The sequence below is a fragment of the Euprymna scolopes genome, chromosome 29, assembly GCF_053919585.1.
Source record: "Euprymna scolopes isolate OS-2025 chromosome 29, ASM5391958v1, whole genome shotgun sequence".
In the NCBI taxonomy this organism is placed as follows: Eukaryota; Metazoa; Mollusca; class Cephalopoda; order Sepiida; family Sepiolidae; genus Euprymna; species Euprymna scolopes.
Genome location: NC_136510.1, coordinates 44,738,181 through 44,761,943, shown reverse-complemented (window position 1 = coordinate 44,761,943; position 23,763 = coordinate 44,738,181). Strand labels below are relative to the sequence as shown.

The 23,763-nt window shown below is 36.0% G+C and overlaps 1 long non-coding RNA gene across 3 annotated transcripts; it reads left to right on the top strand.

Annotated features, from left to right (window-relative positions):
- The first annotated feature begins 979 nt into the window (after nucleotides 1-979).
- On the top strand, nucleotides 980-22,985 carry LOC145252630 (uncharacterized). Of its 3 annotated transcripts, none has more exons than XR_013863637.1 (7): nucleotides 980-1,621; nucleotides 5,306-5,378; nucleotides 6,311-6,448; nucleotides 7,090-7,123; nucleotides 20,834-21,001; nucleotides 21,860-21,949; nucleotides 22,325-22,985. It is a non-coding gene; the product is annotated as an uncharacterized LOC145252630 (long non-coding RNA). The 3 variants fall into 3 exon arrangements; XR_013863639.1 differs by having other exon boundaries at nucleotides 6,311-6,872; XR_013863638.1 differs by lacking the exon at nucleotides 5,306-5,378.
- The last annotated feature ends 778 nt before the right edge of the window (nucleotides 22,986-23,763 follow it).

Here is a 23,763-nt window from a genome sequence, read left to right as displayed (position 1 = left end):
TAGACTAGTCGAAAAAATAAACAACAACCAAAAGAAAAGGTAAATATGTAGTTTAATACCATATAGCCCCAACCAAAAACAATTGTTTTTTAAGGAGGTTTTGGGGTCGCTGACAACGAATCTGATATTCAAGCCCGTCGCAAAATTACTGTTTGCATGAATGCATGGTATTAACACCTAAACCCTGGTACAACGCTCGAGCGCATAAACGAATTAACATTAGGTCAACCTCCACACTTTTCTTTAAAGTGATGACAAGTACTTTTCCTGATATTAATGCGTTTATTATCCAGTGTTTTGCGTGTTGTTTTCACTGGTCGCCATGTGTTGTTTTTGCGTGCGCGAAAACAACACATGGCGACCAGTGTAAACAACACGCACGCATTAATATTAGGAAAAGTACTTGTTGACGAGCGACGACCAATGTAAATTTGTGTATGCTACTGCGCGCTCGTGCGTAGTCCAAGCGTTCAGGGGTTAATACCATGCAAACGGTAAATTTACAACGACAACAACAGCGACCCCAAAACCCCTAAGAAAACAACAACAAAAAAAAAACAGAACAAAAGTAAACACTACTGTGTCTTTTTTTTTTTAACATATTCATAACAAGTACAGATTAGTTAAAAATTAATACACGCTTATTATTATTGACGCGATAATCTCGTTTCGCTTAAATGTGCGTTCCGTTCCATTTTCATTTTTTACATTCGTTATCGTTCACAGTCGCTCGCTATCTTATGGACATCTCAAGTCAACCTTGCCAAATATAAATAAATATTTCATAAAGATGTATTTTTATGAGTATTATAATATAATACTAAAAACGAACACAAAACAGTAAAAAAAAAACAAACAAAAAAAAAACTGAAACAATAGCGTTTTATTTGCTCACACCGAGTCGGCGAGTCAGTAGTCACCTAATCTTCCATTACGCTTTTTTTTACTTTTTCTATATGTTTTACATATATGACTAAAAACCGTTTTAGAATACTTCGATAACTGATAGTCGCCCGAGGCGCCCGTACTTGGAAATGTCGATGGGACCGTCCGGGCATTTTTGTAGGCCAGAGTGTACTTTTGACTCGTATTTTATTATTATTTTAATATTTCTCTAATTTTGAAAATAAAAAAAAGCAAAAAAACAACATTTTTTTACAAAAATGTTTAACGCAAAAACAAAACAAACAGCATGCGAATGGTCGAAAACTCGATTCTTTTTTTGTTTTTGAATCCTCCAAAATCTAGTGTAAATAACTAAATATAATTCTAATTTTATTTTATGCAGATCTGTTATTGTATTTTACAAATTCTTAGGAAAAGATCACTTGTCCGAACATTATATTATTTTCTTTAACAAAGATAATATATATATATGTTTTAAATAGCACACGATAATTTCCACTGGCAAAAACCGGAAGTGGCTTTAAAGAAGTTGCTTCATAATCATCAGGAGCAGCAGCAATTAGACGGACATAAAGTAGACGTACATTTTTAGTAAGACCGCTAACAATAATGGTTTTGGAATGGCCTTATAAGTAAGAAGAACAAAGTCCCTTGAATGCGATTTCCGCTTACGAATTTAGAAGAGAAAACGGTGTCGTGAAGAAAACTGTTTTAGGTTAACTGTTATTATTTTTAATTGTTAACAAGCTGTTTGTAATTGAGCATTTAATTTTTTGATACTTGTATAGTTTAATCAAGACATTAAAAAAATGAAAATATCGAAAAAAGGTTATATTGTACGTATCCTTTATGAAATGAAGCTCTCCAAAAAATTTAACTTAATTTCATCAAGTAGTTTTTGTTGTTTTTTACAGCAAAAAAAAAAAAAACACAACAAAACAATGTTATATTTTTTCAACTTTTTTATTAGACTAAATGTACGACGATCGAGGTCGCCATATTGTTTTTAAAATTTGGGCTTTCTAAGGTTTGACAGATTGGCCATTTTAAGGCCAAATTTGGCCTTTTTTGCGCTCGTTTTTGACCGCTATATATTTTTGGGTACTCATGCACTTATTAATTCATGCTGAAATAATAACGTTATTATTTAAAAAGCCATTCTTAACATGTGGAGTGGAGGGTGTTTGTACCTCTTCTGTAATTTAACCTTACATTTGAATAAAAAACATATCATAAAACTTTAATTAAACTTGGAAATACGATTTAAAAATAGCGCGGATCAAGTTAGTGCATTTACTGCATTACTAGCACCTTTTTTGTAATGAAAGAGCGTCAGAAAGGCCAAATTTGGGTATTATTTTAGAAAAAGCATGAATTCGAACTAGTAGATAAAAATATATTGTTTTTGTAGATTTCGGTGTGCTGAAAAAGAATCAGAAAACCGTATCCGTCGCAAATTAATAGTTTTGGAGATATTAATATTTTTCCAATGGATTATTAACTTTATAAAATCGGCTATAATGGTGTAAGTCGGCTGATTGCGCATGCGTACAGAAGCCATTTCACAGATTTCATTTACGCTACGCATGACCGGTAGTCACGTGACATTTCACAAGGCGCATGTATACATGGCGGACATTTTAAATTACAAGAAATATTTTCATAAAATAAAGTTTTCACCTCATTTTATAGTAAAAATAATGCTGTTAGTAAGTTTTCACGACCAGTTTACAAAAAACATCTGTTTTTCGCTTTTGGGGGGGGGGCAATCATATATAGAACTTGTATAGCTTAACAGGTGCTTCTGCAGTTTAATTAACCGTTTTTCCGTAAGTAACGTGTCAAAATTTGGTGTGTTCACAAAAGCTGAGAGACTGGCGGAAGAAGGGGTCCGACATGCCAGTGTTGGATTTGAGAAAGGCCTGCCTCTAGGTACATGTGCACCGTTCTTTATGACCGTTCCAAACCATGGTTGTGAAGCGGGAGAGATGCTGCCTGGCTATGATGGGATTTGGCCTTAACGTTGCCCCATCCATTATGGAGGCTGTTTTGTCCAAATATTTAACTTTTCAAGAAGCAACATCAGCATATATAGATGATTTATGCATCAGCAACAGCGTGGCACTTGCGGAATGAGTGAAGTAGCATTTTCTTCAGTTTGAACTGGAAAGCAAGGAACCAGAGCAGCTTGAAGATGGCGCACGAGTGCTTGGATTGGATGTCTTGGAGGAGCGTGGCACTCTGCGATAGGAGCATGGTAGTGTGATTCCAGATGTTCCAAAGATTTTGAGCCATTTTTTCCCTGTGCGGGAAACTGATCGGGCATCGGCCAGTGGGTGGGTGGTTACAAGCAGCAACAGGAATCATAAAGCGACGGGCCAACATCATGATCCAATCAAGGCAATCTTTCTGTCTCATCCATATATATAAAGCTGAACGTCTGTGTGTGTGTCTGGTCATGAATAGGCTCCTATATGGTTGACTATTATAGAAAACTGATAACATATAATGATAGAAGATGTATCGAGACACAGGAATGAGTATGTTTGATATGGCTTAATGATGATTCATTAAAATTGTGGGGTCTGCGTACGTGCCTGGTCCACAAAGTATGGAAATAAAAAATTTAAAAATTTAAAAAAATAACGTTTACAAGTGTTTTTGATATAGATATACATAATAATACTTTGATAAGTATGTTTTAACTTAAATAGGGATGGTATAATAAAATTGTGGGATCTGCGTTTGCGCCTGGCCTCCATAGAATGGAAATAGGCACAAACTTTAATAAAGACTTTGCATATCTATCTGCATAAGTATACTTTGATAATTATGTTTCAGTTTGAAGAAATATGGTATAATAAAATTATGGCGTGTTCGTTTTCGCCTGACCTCCATAGAATGGAAATATGTCACAAAGTTTAACAAGGTTTTTTAATATAGATTCACAGAATATTGTGATAAGTGTTTCAGTGTGAACAGGTATGGTATAATAAATTATGGGGTTTATCTATTTTATTTTTACTTTCATCATATTTTGCTTTGGTTTTAATACCCCCAAATTCTTTACAACCTTTCCTTTTCATAACCTATCATACTTTCATAAATCAGAGTCCATTTTCTGTAGGCTGTTTTTGAACCCAGTCAACGACAGGTACTTTTGCTAGTATATATATATATATATATATATATATATATATATATATATATATATATAGAATTGTAGAAGGCGGTACAATGCAGAAGTAACGGAAAGACACAAGCTGAAGTAGGTGAGAAATTTATTAATACAACTTATAAATACATGTGTACATATTCATATTTCATACACGCAGTTTCTTTATATTTGCACCGTGGTCATCTGGGAAAGTCGGTCTGGTGGTATATCCGTGTAATATAATATTTCGAGAAAGATCTCTTTGTCAGATATTTACTTGACTTTGATAAACGTGCTGTTGTAAGCGACTTTGAGCTATGATTGTTTAATTTTGCACATGTGCAAAAGTAACAGCAGGAGTAATGTTTTATTCGACTTACCCTGCTAGGTTCAACTATTTTGTTTTCAATTTTGATCGCTTAGCAGCAATTTTTGTCAGCTAAAACCCAAATCGAAAGTGTGCTACAGGTCCAAATACTAATTTCAATCCTGTAGGCTAAATATTCAGAGAGTAGTTTAGTAAAGACTTTTTGCACACACCGACAAGATCACTTTTAAATATTTCCATGTGCTATAACATTTAATTTTCAATTCTATGCAATTATGCGGAATGTAGAAACTATGCATAAATAGAATTCGGCGTAATAGTGAAATGAAACCAATCATCTAATAAGAAACCATAAAAGATAAATAAATTATTAATTAACGCTCGATTTTCAAAGGAATATGCAAATTAGTTTGTAGTACTTACCAACAAAACAAACGCCCACGTGTTTGTGCCTTGTATAGGCATGCGCGACAACAAAACTTGGGGTTTTATAAGCGGAAGTCTTGAGGTTGTCAGGAATCTACGGGCGCATGCGCAAAAGGAGGGATTGAGAGAGTGGTATAAAAGGCAGGTCGAGTGAGAAGGTTGTGGTTGTTGTTGTCATTGGACGTTACAGTGACGCGTGCGTTAGCAGGTTATTAAGAGGCTTTTTTTTTTGTGTGTGTCAAGTCGCGCACCTCGGTGAAGATCATATAAGTCGTGCACCTCGGTGAAGGTGAAGGTCATATAGTTAACCTTCATGTAGTCGTTTGCATATCGATGACTGAGTATATTAAGAAGTTTGTTGTAATAAGTTTTTAAATAAAATGTAGGCTTTTAATATCAATGTTAGAGCGATAAAAAAAATCAACTTTATGGAGATAAATTTTGCTTTTCTTTATTAATAATGTAGTTTCTTTCTCCTTATTTTTCAGTTTTTAGGATCAAGACCCAACATGCTTCATTCCTATTGGTTCAGACCTCGAACACAAAGGATTGTATATTCAGGTAAATTTTTGGAAAGAGTGGATTCCTGTTGACAGACAAGTAACAAATCAAAAAACATTATATGAAAACAATAGTTTTCTTTTTTAATGAGTGTTTCTTAAATATAATAAACTGCATAAACACTACTACTACTACTACTACTACTACTAATAATAATAATAATATCAATAATAAAAATTTTCAGTAATTTGTGTTTATTAAATAAAAATTAAAATTTAACATAATAAATGGTAGTTTATTAGAGGATAAGCGTTAAAGCGAAATCAAAACAAAATTGCTAGTGAATTTAATTCGATTCACCATAATGGTGACACATTCCAAGCATGTTTTTCTCAAGTTACATGCGTAATGCTAAATAGATTTTAACTCAAAATGATTTCCATTTTATTAATATTCAATAAAAACAACATGAAACAATTTTAATGTGTATACAAATTTTTTTTTTCCGCATTCTGCTCTGGACACAATCTTTAATGCTTACCTAAAAGTGATATTATTCATTTGAAAACTTAAATTCTTTAATTAGTTTGGTTTATAAGATAATTAACATGTTTTCCAATTCTGTAGATTTATTGACTAATTGTGTGAGTGAAAACACACAAGCCATGCTACAAAAACAAATTCTAAAAATATCAATTACATTTTTTGTGCAAAAAAAAGTGGCTCCAGGTGAGAAATTAACAAAATTGCTAAAATTGTTATCACGTAAGGTGTCTACAAATACATCCACATGCCAAACTCGTGTTTCCGATATCAGATTCTATAAATAAAGAATAAGGCAAACTGAACAGTGAGTTAGAGACAAGACAGAAAGCAAACACGCCATTATGTTCTTTGAAATCTTTTTAGGACAGAATGGGGAGGGGGTTAACATGTACATTCTTACAAAATTAATTTTGAACTGAAATGTTTATATTTTTAAATCTCTTCAGAAAACAGACCTAGAAAAGTGAGGAGTATCCCTTAATCCAAAGAAGGCTTTATGGATCAGAGGATTGCATCTGCTACAGTTAAGTTGGAACTAACTGGTGATTATCTTATGGACAATGCAGCTAGACTACACATAATTGGTAAGTGGCTGAAAAAAGTCAGCAATTTATATTGCATTTCTATTTAGACACTAACAAAATACTCGAGATTTAGGGTCATAGAATTAAAACTGTTAGCAATTAAAAATATGAGATTCTTAGATGTATCAAAAAAGTCTTTAAACAACAAACTTCTTTTCTCATGCAGTTATTTTATAAAATCAATTAAAAAAATTTTAATGTCTACTTTGACTTATTAAAACACCATATAAAATTGATTTTTCTACAGATTTACAACTTTTGTTTCCATAGTAAATGCCCTGCTAACAATTCATTGATTTTGATAAATTTTTTGTCAATTACTATTATGACAGAGCTGATAATGAAAGAGCCTTAACATCCAATCAGTTCATAGCTGCTACAATAATTGCTTTCATCTGTCGTTTTATTGTAGCCATTGCCAAAGGTATGTTATCATTGATTTATGTCAAAATTATTTGTCACTGAATAAAAATTTTACATTAATTTTGATATTAATCATTTTTACAATTCATCCAAATCTGTATTATCTGATTATTGCATTTTCTTTATTAATGTTGTCAGAATCTCCCAAATTTTTGTACTTTTTAATTTGTTGTTGGAACATTTTGTCATCAAATCAACAAAAATCAATTTTTTTGCAGGTGCAAAGTGTTTCTGCACAGACATAACTTTAATGTAAGTATAAAGATTAAACCGGTTTTGTTAAATAGAATTTTTCAAAAGTGGAACACATCTAGTGATATTTTAAATTCATGCCTATCCCCAAATCAACATAACATTTTTCCCCGCTGCTTTATTTCCTTTCTTAACTCTAAGGATGAATACTTCATTTGGTTAGAAACAGTTGATACACAGTTTGAATTTTAGTATTTTCATAACTTATTGTGTGTGATAAAAATCAGTGTACAGTGTATTAAAACAAAAACGTTCACTATTTTTGGTTAAGATTCATTAATAACACAACTAGGCAAAATGCTAGTATGCATATATATATATATATATATATATATATATATGTGTGTGTGTGTGTATGTAGTATATATGTATATATATAGTATATATGTATATATATATATAGTATATATATATATACATATATATATATATATATTTTTTTTTTTTTACACAGTGATCACCACTTATCAAGGCCCGGAAGCCACTCAAGGATAAGGGTTATTGCAAGTACATTACGTTAGTGTGGAGATTTGATGAAGTGTTTAATTAAGGATGCGGTTCATTAGGAATTTGTTAACATTGGACTTGAAGACATCCAAGTTGTAGTCCGGAGGGAAGCAGGCAGATGGAACAGAGTTCCACAGGCATGCAGTTCTAAGAAAGAAGCTTTGTTCATGGAATCCGCGTTTTGATTTAGGCACAGATATAGAGTGGGGGAAATTTTTCACAGTGGATTCAGCTAGACGGGTGTTTTTCGTGAAAGATTGGCGAGGGGGGACCAGAGATTGGAGTTCAGATGAGCACCTGCCATGGAAATAACGATAAAACAAGGATAGGCTCGCAACGTCTCTTTTGTGGGAGAGAGGTTGCAGGGTAGAGAAAAGGGCATCCCCCACTAAGCCACGAAGTCTATTCTGTACTCTGTCAAGGCAGGATAGGCTGTTTTTAGCAGCTCCTGCCCAGATATGGCAACAGTATTCCATCCTTGGACGTACTTGGCTTTTATATAGATAGAGAATTGCATCAGTAGTGAGATATCTTCTGGAGCGGTAGAAGGATCGCACCATCTTTCCAGCAACCTTGGCAACAGACTTGATGTACGTGTTCCATTTCAGATCAGGAGTAAAGGTGAAACCGGGAAGCTTGTCAAAACACGGGACCTCACCCAGACGAGAGCCATCCATCACAATTGATGCCAGATGGGGATCAGAGCGTTGATGATGTAAGGATAGGAGTTTGGTTTTGGATGCATTAAAGGTAACCAGCCACATCTTCACCCACTGAACCACGCGCTCGAGATCAGAGGAGAGAGAATCAGAGAGAACTTTGTCATTTACAGCCTTTGATGTGTTGCCGTAAATGGTCGTGTCATCAGCATAGATGTCAACGAATGATTTAAGTATGTGTTTAGGGAGGTCATTGATGTAGATCAGGAAGAGAGTTGGGCCCAGGATTGACCCCTGAGGGACTCCAGCATTTATATTGCAGGCCTCCAATTTTTGTCCATCTGCCACTACTCTTATGAGCATAAATAAATATATATATAAATATATATATAGTATATATATATATAGTATATATGTATATATAGTATATATATATATAGTATATATATACATATATATAGAGTATATATATATGTATAGTATATATATACATATGTATATATAGTATATATATACATATATATATGTATATATGCATATATATAATATATATATGTATATATAGTATATATATACATATATATAAACACAGATATATATATACATATACATACATATATATTTATATATACACATACATATATATATACATATATATATACATATTTATATATACATACATATATATACATATTTATATATACACATATATATATACATACACACATATATATATATACATACATACATATATATACATCCATACATGAATATATATATATATATACATAAATATATATATACATACATATATATGGTGATTGTCACTTCTTGACAGAAGAAGACCATCTTTCTCTTGCTTTATTGTTGATTTGAAATATCTTATATTTTCTGTGGGAACGAAGGTGGCTCTTCAGACCAGCCCTGCTCTTACACAGTCTGTTGCAAAGGTCACACTTAAGCTGAGATTGAGTGATGCCAACTGGTGTTGCTTTACTGTGGACACTTCCGTACATTCATATCTTACTGTGGACACTTCCGTACATTCATATCTGATTTACCTCTGCACTCCATGTTTAAAAAGTATGTGTCCTCTATAGTATCAGATCTGACCGAATGGTTAATTGTAGGCATAGACCAATTCATACCATCTAAAAAATTTCAACAAAAACCTAACAGCCAGCCATGGTTCTCCCCAGAATGTGCTGCTGCTATCGCGCACAGAAATCACTTTTTCCATAGCTACCAACGTAATAGATGCACTGAAACTAAAGCTGCTTTCAGGTCTGCCAGCAACCACTGTAAAAGAGTAATAAAAAATGCAAGAGAGCTATATGCCCAGTCTGTTAAATCCAAGGTAGCTGATCAGCGGCTTGGATCCCACCAGTTTTGGCAAATAACAAATAAGATCCTGAACAGAAGTGTGCGTTCTATACCAACCATTATCAATGGACCAGAGGTCATCTCGTCAGCGTCAGACAAGGCCAAACTATTTGCAAAGAACTTTGCAGCTAATTCTACCCTATGCGACGAAGGCCATCAACTCCCCATATTTCCTCCTATAACACAGAACAAGCTAGGTAGCATACAAATATCCGTGCATGAGGTCGCCAAGCTAATAAAGAACCTAGATTCCAGTAAAGCAACTGGTCCTGATGGCATCCCAATTATAGTGTTAAAAAAGCTTCAACCAGAACTTGCTCCCATACTTACGAAACTATTTAAGCACTGCCTTAAGGAGAAGTGCTTTCCGACTCCCTGGAAGACCTCTTCAGTTTGCCCTATATTTAAGAATTCAGGTGATAAGTCATCTCCCTCTCAATACAGACCTATAAGTCTCCTGTGTGTTGTGAGTAAGTTGCTGGAATCCATATTAAATAGAGAAATAGTCAACCACCTCAGCAGGAATAACCTTCTTAGTGACACACAATATGGTTTCCGCTCTGCAAGATCCACCGCAGATATGCTGACGGTTATATCCCACAGGATAAGTGAATCTCTTGACAAAGGCTTTCTTTCTAGGGCAATTGCTCTTGACATATCAAAGGCCTTTGACAAGGTATGGCATAAGGGTCTACTTCACAAGATTTCCAGCTACGGTATAACGGGAAATGTTTTCTCAATCATTAAATCATTTCTCTCCGATAGGCTCATAAGAGTAGTGGTCGATGGACAAAAATCGGAGGCCTGCAATATAAATGCTGGAGTCCCACAGGGGTCAATCCTGGGCCCAACTCTCTTCCTGATCTACATCAATGACCTCCCTAAACACATACTTAAATCATTCGTTGACATCTATGCTGATGACACGACCATTTACGGCAACACATCAAAGGCTGTAAATGACAAAGTTCTCTCTGATTCTCTCTCCTCTGATCTCGAGCGCGTGGTTCAGTGGGTGAAGATGTGGCTGGTTACCTTTAATGCATCCAAAACCAAACTCCTATCCTTACATCATCAACGCTCTGATCCCCATCTGGCATCAATTGTGATGGATGGCTCTCGTCTGGGTGAGGCTCTGTGTTTTGACAAGCTTCTGGGTTTAACCTTTACTCCTGATCTGAAATGGAACACGTACATCAAGTCTGTTGCCAAGGTCGCTGGAAAGATGGTGGGATCCTTCTACCGCTCCAGAAGATATCTCACTACTGATGCAATTCTCTATCTATATAAAAGCCAAGTACGTCCAAGGATGGAATACTGTTGCCATATCTGGGCAGGAGCTGCTAAAAACAGCCTAGCCTTGACAGAGTACAGAATAGACTTCGTGGCTTAGTGGGGGATGCCCTTTTCTCTACCCTGCAACCTCTCTTCCACAGAAGAGACGTTGCGAGCCTGTCCTTGTTTTATCGTTATTTCCATGGCAGATGCTCGTCTGAGCTCCAATCTCTGGTCCCCCCTCGCCAATCTTTCACGAGAAACACCCGTCTAGCTGAATCCACTGTGAAAAATTTCCCCCACTCTATATCTGTGCCTAAATCAAAATGCGGATTCCATGAACAAAGCTTCTTTCTTAGAACTGCACGCCTGTGGAACTCTGTTCCGTCTGCCTGCTTCCCTCCGGACTACAATTTGGATGTCTTCAAGTCCAATGTTAACAAATTCCTAATGAATCGCCCCCTTAAGTAAACACATCAGCAAATCTCCTCACTAACTTAATGTAGTTGCAATAACCCTTATCCCTGAGTGGCTTCCGGGCCTTGATAAGTGGTGATCACTGTGTAAAAAAAAACAAAAAAAAAAACACTCATATGATGCTTCAGGCCTCCACTCGATTTACAGACCACAGAGCAAATAGAACATCTGTGCCCTGCAATGTTTTCCCCATCAAAGAAAGATTGATCTCCATGTGAACGCTTATAACTAGCTAGGCCAGCTCCGGATAAAGTAATTTTACCGCATAAATCACAGGTGTGGTTCTGCATGAAATCCTCCGACAGACCTGATATATCTGACAGATTTTTCTTCCGGACATCACGCTTCATTTTTGCACGCTCATATTTTTTCTTCTCAAAACTATCACAGCCATGATAGACCAAGTAGCGCCACTTTTTACGATCATTGGAAGCACTTTCCCAACTGAACACGTCAATACCAATAGCTTTAAGATTATCTTTGATGTTATCCTTAAAGCGTTTCCTCGGTTTATATTGTGGATGCTTTCCTTGTGTAATTTCACCATAGAACAGGCGCTTTGGCAATCTATCATCGTCCATCCTTGTCAGATGTCTAGCCCACCTCATCTGGTTGCATATAATCAACTTCTCGATACAAGGTACGTTAGCCGCATGAGAACATCCATATCAGGTATAAAAGTGCTTCACCTGATGCCCAGAATGTGTCCCAGGAATTTCTGGTGCATTCTCTCCATGACTTTTATGTATCTACCATAAGTTGTCCAGGCCTCAGAAGTGTAAAGCAGGGATGGTAAAATACAAGATTGATAGACACTGATCTTTGTATGAAGAGTTATACCTCTGTCAGACCACACTCACTTCTCTAAGCCACCAAAAGCTTTAGTGGCACGCTGTATCCTATAGTTGACCTCAGCATCCAGGGTTCCATCTCTGGCAAGAGTACTACCCAAATACACAAATGTGTCAACCACGGCAAGTCTCTGGTTGTTGACAAAAATATTTGGTTCAACATACAAACTACCGGGTGGAGGTGTGAACATGTCCTTAGTCTCCTTAAGACTAATAGTAAGCCCAAAAGATGCACAGGCCCCCGAAAACAGATCTACCCTGCATATCCCTCTCACCATGGGCCACGAGATCGGCATCATCCGCATAAAGCAATTCACGAACCAGGTGCTGAAAGGTCCTTGTAGAAGCATGAAAACGATGAAGATCAAAGACCCTATCTATCAGGGAGGTCATTTATGAATATCAGGAATAATAGAGGTCCAAGGATAGACTCCTGAGGTACTCCCGCATTTATGTCATATTGTTTAGATGTACGACTGTCGACGACAACTTGGATTTTTCTCTTACTTAAGAAGGATTTAATTACATTATGTATTCTTCCAGTGATTCCATATGATCTAATTTTCCTTAGAAGACCATCGTACCATACCCTGTCAAAAGCCTTAGATATATCAAGGGCTACCGCTCTACCTTTCCCTGTTTTGTCCAGTGAACGTTTGTAAAGTTTGGAGAGAACTGGAGCAACCTCGGCAGAGCATTTTTTTAATAGCACAGCCGGGATGAGATCTGGTCCACATGCTTTTGAGGTGTCTAGGTTTTTTATAATACCATGTACCTGAGAAGGGGTGATTTTCAAATCGTCTAGTGTGGCGTCTGTTCGCAAAGGAAAGTCAGGGAGGGAGTGGTATGCCGGGTCCAGTGTGGAGTTTGAGGCAAACCGACTGGCAAGCAGATTAGCCCTGTCAGTTGCCGTGCAAACAACCTCATGATTGTTGGATAGTGGGGGAATCGTTGACTGCCCATTATTTACTACACTGTTGTAGATTTTCCAAAAATCACAGGTTCCTAATTTCTTCGATGCTTCGATGCGTTTTCTGGTGGTTTCAGAGTAATCTGTCTTAGCTGTCGCTATCACTCTTTTACAATTATTTCTAGCTTCTATATACTTCTGTTTGTTTGAGCTGGACTTATGTCAGTTTAATCTGCGAAACGCATGCTGCCTTTTACAAATGGCAGCTGCACAAGAAGTAAACCATTGGGGAGAGTGGGGCTTGCTATAGAATTTCCATGCAAGGACATGTGTTTCAATTGCAGTTTTGAACCATTCAGTGTTCTCATTTGCACACTGTTCCACTGGAAGAGAAAAGATATTTTGCATCTCTGATGAATTTCCTAATGGCTTCCCAATCAGCCTTTTTGTAATACCTCGTTGTTTTTAGTAGTGGGTCTTCAGTTTTAGGGCGAGAATTTAGGGTGATTTCTACCATTATCACAGCATGATCAGCATTTCCGAGTGGGCTGTGGGCATTTGTTGTACAATCATCGGGAATCGTTGCCAGAAAGAGATCTAGAAGTGAGGCATGTTGATCTTGCTGGTCTGGGAAATGTGTCGGAAATGTAACCGTCTGAGATAGGGAATGGGATATAGAGAAGCTATGTGTTGTGCTACCAGCTACGTCTGTGTAATTAGAGAATCCTAGCCAGTTACTGTAGTGGATATTGAAGTCACCAAATACATGTACTTGTGTGCTAGTATCGAGGGAGAGTGCTATATCTATACTGTCAGAGACTTTGTTTATTAGGGTACAGTTTTGGTTTGAGGGAGAGCAGTAGAGAAAATACAAGTAGCTAATATTGTGTTGCATATTTAGTCTGAAGCACATAAAGGCCTGGTCGTCTGATTCTAGTTTTATTTCTCTAGTCAGGGGGAGGGTGTTACGAATATAGACTTCAAGCCCATGCATATGTCTGTCCGAGTCCTTACGGTAGAGTGGGAGATAACCAGGCATGTTAAAGTGTTTAGAGGGAATGGAGGAGTGAAGGTTAGTTTCACTTAATGCTAAGATATCCAGGGTGTTTACAAGGAGAAATGATTCAACATCATCTAAGTTAGTTCTAAGCCCGCAGATATTCATAAATGCAAGCCTCAAGGAAGGAGGCAGGTTGGTTTTCTTTGAGTTTGGTCCTGGTTTAAACGTAACTTTTGCTTGAGCTGTCATTTCATTTGATTTAATTTAAAAGTTTCGGTTAGGGTGAGGGATTGGGGGAGGGGTGCTGGACAAGTGGTTGTGCAGAATACCAGACATGCAATACAAGTAGACCATCAGCTGTCCTCACCCACAGGATTGTAGCCTCAGGAAAGCCCACCGGGGATGAGTGCAGGGTCCCTTTCCATGCGTGACATGGCGCTACAAACATCCCGATATTATACAACTGTTGATGGAGCAGCCGGTCTAAGCGCTACCAAAGAGTTAGGGCTCCTGTACTATCAGTCGGAAACAGCAACCAAGATCTGTCAATCCGGTACCCTCAATCCATTAGGCAAAGCCAGCCCAGTCCAACTGCACCAACATATATGGTACTGAAGCACCCCACTGTGTCCAGTATAGGGGGATGGGATGTGGCGGGAGCGGGGAAAAGTGGCGTTCATTACCCTAGTTAGGAAACAAGGTCAACCACTGGGTGATTCAGACGAGTCCCTGTGATTAGTACCTCTACGCCTGGCTAATAGGCAAAGAAGGAGTATGAAAGTTGGGCGATAGATAGAGCCTATCTCCTCCTTAAGCAGTTTAGGTTTGCCAACCAGTGATTTGTTTGAGTCACCAGCTCTAGGAAGGTTGTCATCCAGGACTGAAGAGTCCTCCCTCCCCTAGGTTTATCTTCAGAGTTTTCCTTCTCCTAGATGGATGACCTGGGAAGATCTATGGGTCCATCAGCTTCGAAAGCGTTCGTCCCATGCCTGGGTTTTAATCCAGGTATTTCTGCGACCCCACATGGGTAGTTACTATAAATTGGTTATTTAGGTTAATATCTACTGAAAAATCGGTTATTTAGGTTAACATCTACAGAAAAATCGGTTATTTAGGTTAACATCTACAGAAAAATTTCACTCCTCAAAAGTGGTTGAAAAAAGGACATTACTATGCTTTCCATTTTCATTTTTACTGGGAGAGGGGATAGGTAAAAATTCATGCAGTGGAAGCAACTAAATTTGCAACAGCATTGGATTGAGAGAGACGAGTTAATGTATGGTTAAATATAGTTTTGTAAGTTTAGGAATAGGATAAAGTGTTAAATTACAGCTTTGACTTAAAAACTCGTAACTAAATTTTACCTATCTTGTCTTGCCTTTTTGTTCTGTTCTGAAATCTTTGTCAAATATACTGTTAACCAATATCGTCTTGTTACATGTAAAATGGAAAGAAAAAAAAAAGTCACCTATGTAAACGAGAACCTCCCAAATTAAAATCTTGAATAATTATCTAAAATCAAATGTAAATTAATATTAAGCCGACTTAACAAATTGATAAAATGTTAATTATTGGATTTTAATTATAAGGTGAAGCTCGAATGATTCAAACTCAAGATATATAATGCCAAAAACATCCACCCATTAATATGGGAGGGGAGATTATCTTTAAGAGCGTCCTAAATTGATAATTGAGCACCAGACTTTACTAAGTAGATATTAATAAGTCCCTTGTACCCATTCCCCCACCCCCCTTTTTTTTTAAATGGAGAGTAGATAATACAGTGGATGTGTTATCGGCAGCTCCAGTAACTCTTGCTTCTCCTTTTTTATCCCTCAGTCCTCATTCAAATGAGTGATTTTTCTGACAAAGGGTGAAGAAAAAGCTGCTTTAAAGGTCGGTAGTACTTGGTGAGCAGTAGTCTGATATGTCGGAAATTTTTCTGTCTCTATGTCTATCCTTGTGGCAATGTCACTAGTAAGGGTGCTGGAGGTAAACGTTTCGTCTGGGCTGACGTTATCTGCTTGATAGTCAGGGACCAGAACCTTGGATTAACCACTAAGGAGGCTGTCCTATCAGCAGGCGCAAAGTACTGGGACTGCTGTATTGCCATTTGGTGAATGGACTCTGGACCATGCAGTAGTCTCTGGTGGGGCCTCTCGATGCCATGCTAGTGGGTAATTGTTACGGCTTTACCTTTTCATGTGCTACAAAAAAAAAAAAATTTCCTGTCTTTTTCTCTCTTACTTTCCCTCTCTGTACTGCCCTAACCAAGTATGCCGACCTGTTCCACAAATCCCAAAACCTCAACATGAAGCATCTCCAGAAAAAAAAACTCGAATAAACCTAGAACCCCATCTTCCAACGTACACCCCTACTACCAGGTCTCCTTCTTCAACATCAGGGGTCTACGTTCCAACCTTCCAGAGGTTGAAACCCAATTACAGGAGACGATACCAGACATATGCTTTCTAAACAAAACTGGAAGAGGGACGACCACTTCCCTAGATGAGTTCATAATTAACGGATACTCTAACTTAACAGCTAAATCTGACCCCCAAGATCGCCATGGGCATGGAATATGTGTCTACATTAAAAATGGCTTCCCATGTGGCAGGGATATCTCTAGAGAAGATCCTAACTTACCTTATATGTGCTTCCGGGTTGCACTTGCTTACACCACTGCATTTATATTTGCCCTCTATCGGCCCCACAACAGCGGAGTTACTATCTTTAAGAGCATATCTGAGAAAATAGACCACATACTGTCTGCACATCCCTCGGCTAACATCCACATCTGTGGTGACTTCAACGTCCATAACGTGGAATGGCTGACCCATTCAAATAAGACAGACGATGAGGGGAGGTTTTGTCATGATTTTGCCATTGCTTATGACCTCACTCAGATTGTTCGTGAGCCCACCCGTGTGCCCGATACTACAGGTCAATATACAAGCCTTCTAGATCTTTTTCTCTCAACTTCCCCTGAGCTATGTTCATGTTCCGTTCTTTCTCCTCTAGGATCCTCCGACCACTCCGTCATATCAGTTAAGATAAAAATGAAATGTAATAAGTTCCCAGACATACCCCTCCATCGTACTGTATACCGATACTCCATGGCTGACTGGGATAGCTTCTGTACATTTATATCTGATCTACCTTTGCATTCCATGTTTAAAAAGGATGTGTCCTCTATAGTATCAGACCTGACCGAATGGTTAATTGTAGGCATAGACCGATTCATACCATCTAAAAAATTCCAACAAAAACCTAACAGCCAGCCATGGTTCTCCCCAGAATGTGCTGCTGCCATTGTGCACAAAAATCACTTTTACCATAGTTACCAACTAGGGTTGGATCAAATACTGACTTTTAACAATTGAAATACAAATACAAATACTTTCGTTTAGGTTACCAGAAATACAAATACAAATACAAATACTTTTATTTCTAAGTCTAAAAATACAAATACAAATACAAATACAAATACTTTTATTCCTAAGTCTAAAAATACAAATACAAATACTTTTATTCCTCAATCTCAAAATACAAATAAAAATACAATAACTGATTTAAACAAAAACAAATATAAGTACTTTTTTTTCAAAGTAATAAAGAAATCTGAAAATATGCAAAAAAAAGAAGAAAAATAAAAATATTTCCTTCCAAATTTGACATCTATATTACATTCTATATCATGTCCTCATTGCATTTTATTATCATTAGAGCTCTGAAAGTTTCCTCTCTCTCTCACTCTCTCTCTCTCTCTCTCTCTCTCTCTCTCTCTCTCTCTCTCTCTCTCTCTCTCAAATATAAATACAAATACAAAATACTATTTTCCTGGATGCCATAATACAAATACAAATACAAATTACTTTTTCTTGTGATGTTAAAATACAAATACAAATACAATTACATTAAAATTGTATTTAAATACATTTGAAATACAAATACAATTGTATTTGATCCAACCCTATTACCAACGTAATAGATGCACTGAGACTAAAGCTGCTTTCAGGGACGCCAGCAACCACTGTAAAAGAGTAATAAAAAATGCAAGAGAACTATATGCCCAGTCTGTTAAATCCAAAGTAGTTGATCAGCGGCTTAGTTCCCACCAGTTTTGGCAAATAACAAATAGGATCCTGAACAGAAGTGTGTGTTCTATCCCAACCATTATCAACGGACCAGAGGCCAAACTATTTGCCAAGAACTTTGCAGCTAATTCTACCCTATGCGACGAAGACCATCAACTCCCCATATTTCCTCCTATAACACAGAACACGCTAGGTAACATACAAATATCTGTGCATGAGGTCTCCAAGCTAATCAAGAACCTTGATTCCAGTAAAGCTACTGGCCCTGATGGCATCCCAATTATAGTGTTAAAAAAGCTTCAACCAGAACTTGCTTCCATATTTACAAAACTGTTTAAACGTTGCCTTAAGGAGAAGTGCTTTCCAACACCCTGGAAAACCTCATCAATATGCCCTGTATTTAAGAACTCAGGTGATAAGTCATCTCCCTCTCAGTACAGACCAATAAGTCTCTTGTGTGTCATGAGTAAGTTGCTGGAATCAATATTAAATAGAGAAGTAGTCAACCACCTCAGTAGAAATAACCTTCTTAGTGACATGCAATATGGTTTCCGTTCTGCAAGATCTACCGCAGATGTGCTAACGGTTATATCTCATAGGATTAGTGAATCTCTTGACAAAGGCTTCCTTTCCAGGGCAATTGATCTTGACATATCAAAGGTCTTCGACAAGGTATGGCATAAAAGCCTACTTCACAAGATCTCCAGCTACGGTATAACTGGAAATATTCTCTCTATCATTAAATCATTTCTCTCTGATAGGCTCATAAGAGTAGTGGTTGATGGACAAAAATCAGAGGCCTGCAGTATTAATGCTGGAGTCCCTCAAGAGTCCTGGGCCTAACTCTCTTTCTGATCTACATCAATGATCTCCCTAAACACATACTTAAATCATTCGTTGACATCTATGCTGATGACACGACCATCTACGGCAACACATCAAAGGCTGTAAATGACAAAGCTCTCTCTGATTCTCTCTCCTCTGATCTCGAACGAGTGGTTCAGTGGGGGAAGACGAGGCTGGTTACCTTTAATGCATCTAAAACCAAACTCCTATCTTTACATCATCAACGCTCTGATCCCCCATCTGGCATCAATTGAAATGGATGGCTCTCGTCTAGGAGACGTTTTGTTTTTTTTTGACAAGCTTCTGGACTTGACCTTCACTCCTGATCTGAAATGGAACACGTACATCGTCTGTTCCCAAGGTCGCTGGAAAGATGGTGGGATCCTTCTACCGCTCCAGAATATATCTCACTACTGATGCAATTCTCTATCTATATAAAAGCCAAGTACGTCCAAGGATGGAATACGGCTGCCATATCTGGACAGGAGCTGCTAAAAACAGCCTATCCTGCCTTGACAGAGTACAAAATAGATTTTGTGGCTTAGTGGGGATACCCTTTTCTTTTCCCTGCAACCTCTCTCCCACAGAAGAGACGTTGCAAGCTTATCTTTTTTTTTATTTCCATGGCAGGTGCTCATCTGAACTCCAATCTCTGGTTCCCCCTCGCCAATCTTTTATGAAAAACACCCGTCTAGCTGAATCCACTGTCAAAAACTTTCCCTACTCTTTATCTATGCCTAAATAAAAATGTAGATTCCATGAACAAAGCTTCTTTCTTAGAACTGCACGCCTGTGGAACTCTGTTCCATCTGCCTGCTTCCCACCTGACTATAACTTGGATGTCTTCAAGTCCAACGTAAACAAATTCCTGATAAACCGCCCCCTTAAGTAGAAACTTTATTAAATATCCACACTAACGTACTGTACTTACAATAACCCTTATCCCTGAGTGGCTTCCGGGCCTTGATAAGTGGTGACCACCTTGTAAAAAAAAAAAAAAAAAAATTATGATCTACTTGATATTAGAAATTCAGTATCTTTGGTCTTCCTCTCTATTATAAATCCAATTCCCCCAGAACTATAATTCAGGTAAAATAACTTCTTTATGAAAACTTAATTTTTCTTTAATGTATTAAAACTCCAAGTAGTTGTCTATTTAATCTGATTTTGCAGAATTATATATCGATGTTAGACCTAAATTCAATTCCACCAGAATTGTAATTCAGGTAAAATAATTTTTCTTATGAAAACTTAATTTTTTTTAATCTATTATATAAATATGTAACCTCTGACCTTCAAGTGCATTTTTAGAAAATTGGAAACATAAAGATTTCCATGTTTGAAAAGATTCACACAAACGTTAGAAGTTACATTGATCAAAATATTCGCAATAAGAAAAGTAGCTGTTTATTTAACTTAATTTTTTTTTATTGTATTTTATAAAGATGTAATCTATATAACCTTTAAGTACATCTTTAGAAAATTGGGAACAGATTTCCCTGTTTGAAAAGATTCACCCAAAGTTTAGAGTTTACATTGATCAAAATATTCCCAATAATTGTCCAATTGACCACTGTACACTCTTACCCCTTATCCTCGAGTGGTCTCTGGGCCTTGATAAGTGGTTATGCCTATGTAAAAAAAAAAGAAAGAAAAGTAGCTTGTATGTGTGTTTATTTTATGTTTTCTTTATTTCTTGATTTAGCCTGATGTCTATGTCGGTGAATGTTGGCCCTTCGAAGGCAGTACTGGAACGTTGGTGATTCGCTTATCACATGAAATTAAAATCACTGCCTTCAGCATTGAACATATTCCTAAATCCATCTCTCCCTTTGGACATATTAAGAGTGCACCGAAAGATTTCTCAGTTTATGTAAGTGCAATTTTTTTTATTGGTTTTCTAATATTTAATATATCCTTATATGTACACGGAGTTTCATTTTTTATTTATCGACATAGGTAAAAATGTAATCTTTTGAGAATCAATAATATGTACACAGAGTTTCATTTTAATGCATCGACATAGGAAAAAAATGTAATCTTTTGAGAATTTCTACTTTTCTGCTCACAAACAAGAAAATAAAATTTTAATGTCTATAAAGGCGATAAACTTACCTTTGAAATAAAACTAAAATATAACCGTTAAATTATTTTATTAGGATTTCTTACAATTAATTTTGGCGATTATCATCTTTTGTGTGACACCGGACAAGTAAATTAATAATTGAATAAACTAATACATAAAGAGATGTGGCTATATAAGAAAATACAGTTTTAAATTAAAATCCTATAGGATGTTTTTAAAGTCTGTTCAACAGATGCTTCGATTTTCATGATTTTTTAAAAATGTCTATAAAAGCGATAAACTTACATTTGAAATAAAACTAAAATGTAACTGTTAAGTTATTTTATTAGGATTTAAAGTTGACTGAAACTAATTCCTATTCTTAATTGTAAAATTTCACACCAAAATTAATATTTTATAAATTATTAAATATTCATTCTGTAACTAATTTATGTTAAGTGCTTAAAAATAAAATGAAAGTTACTTTATAACATTATTTTGTCATTAAAATGAGAAAAAAAGTATTACATCCTAAATCTTTAGAAAAAATATTACAATATTTATGCAAAAATAAAAATGTATGAATAAGTTTCTTACAAGCAAGTATTTACTGAATCTCTTTTGATTTTCAAACTTGGTCCATCTTTTTTCACCTCTCATTTGCAGAGTTTATCCAGTCCAGATGATCAAAAAGGTGTCTATTTAGGCAGCTATACTTACAAAGATGAGAGACCTATTCAGCAGTTTATTACACAGGTAATGTTTCTCTTTCTCTCTCTCTCTCTCTCTCTCTCTCTCTCTCTCTCTCTCTTTCTGTGTGTGTGTGTGTGTGTGTTTTTTTATTTTCAATCCATTCTCATTAAAGATTTTCTTCTTATTCCAATATTGTTCCCTATGTGAAATTTCTTGCCAAAAACCGATTAAAAAGATTTTCCCAAATTTCAATATCCATTATGCCAAATCTCGAGTCTGTAGACTGAAAATTTACAGAGTAATTTTGGTAGGGAAATGTACACACACACGCACACACAGACAGACAGACACACACACACGCACAGACAATTTCAATTTATAGATATATAGATTGTTCCCATGCGAAATGCTAAATTAGTTTTCATTATTTAATTTCAGGTGAATAATGCAAACCCAACACAATATGTGGAAGTTCGGATGTCCAGCAACCACGGCAGTTTAGAATATACTTGTCTTTATCGTTTCCGTGTACATGGAGTTCTTTACACTCCTTAAAAATCTACAATGATTTTTGTACGTCATTAGTTTTTTTTCTAAACATCATTTGATTAATTTTATACCTTTCATTTTATTTTATTTTATTTTATTATTGGGTGAGTTAGGAGTAGTGTTTATTTTAAGTTTAAATTCTTCATTTCTGTGTCTGCAAACTGTCTTTAATGTAAATTTGTTCTGGCCATGTCTTAGGAAAGAATGGATTGAAATATTTCATTTTTGTGTAATATTCAATTCTGCTTTTCCCATTCATTTGGCTAAACAATATTAAATATCTTATTTCATGATTATTTTACTGTCAAATAACATTTTTGTACCAAATTATGGGTAGATTGTAAACATTTTTTATCGATAACATGGTTTATTCTCTGTAGATTCCAATTCGTTTATTTTCTGTTTAAATCTTGTTGAATCTACAGAAAATAATATGTTTTGCATCCACTAATCAATTTGTAAATACTTTTTTGTTATTTTATAAATTCTGAAATGTAAATATTTTTCATTTTTATGTATTTTTTCATAAATGTTCAAATAAACTGTTCTACTTTTAATAAAAAGTTGTTGTTTTTCTTTTTAGTCTTTTATGAAATTTAGATTTCATATTTAAAATATGAAAATATACGTTTTGTATGTCTTTTTCTATTTTTTTGTTCAAATGTTTAAAAGATCGACTGGAAAAGAAAAAAAATGAAAACAAAGAATATTTACAAATTACTTTTGAAACTCGGATATTTTTCTCCTTAATTTATTCCCATTGAAAACTGATTTCTCTTCTGCTTTATTTGTTTATTCTTTTGAATGATTTATTCTGCCTGGTGTAATGGCAAATGTTGTCCCACTTTTCGTTAAGTCTGGGTTACTCCTCCTACAAACATACTTTCTTTAAGCACTAATCACTATAACTTGCAGAACGGTCAAATTTATTGAATAAATTAAATCTATGTAATGCTCTAATACTGTTTATGCTGATCACAGCCTTGATATACTTGAGCAACTTGTTGTTACTGCTTCTACATCATCACTATAATCATCAGGTTATGCCATTTACTATGCTGCAAGTGTCTCAGTGCCATAGATAGCCAGGTCAGATTCATTGAATAAGTAAACTTTTTGAAATAGATGGCAACTTTGGATAATGAACTTTGGATTTGATTCAACAAACAATGGAACCAATATGTGTCCCAGATTTCAGTGTGAGCAACGTCAGGCAATGCTTGTGTCATCTGATCCAAATGGTTGACATCAATCAGGTTGCATGCAGTTATATGACTTTTTACACACACAAGCCAGTTATATGACTTTTTACATACACACAGGTGGTC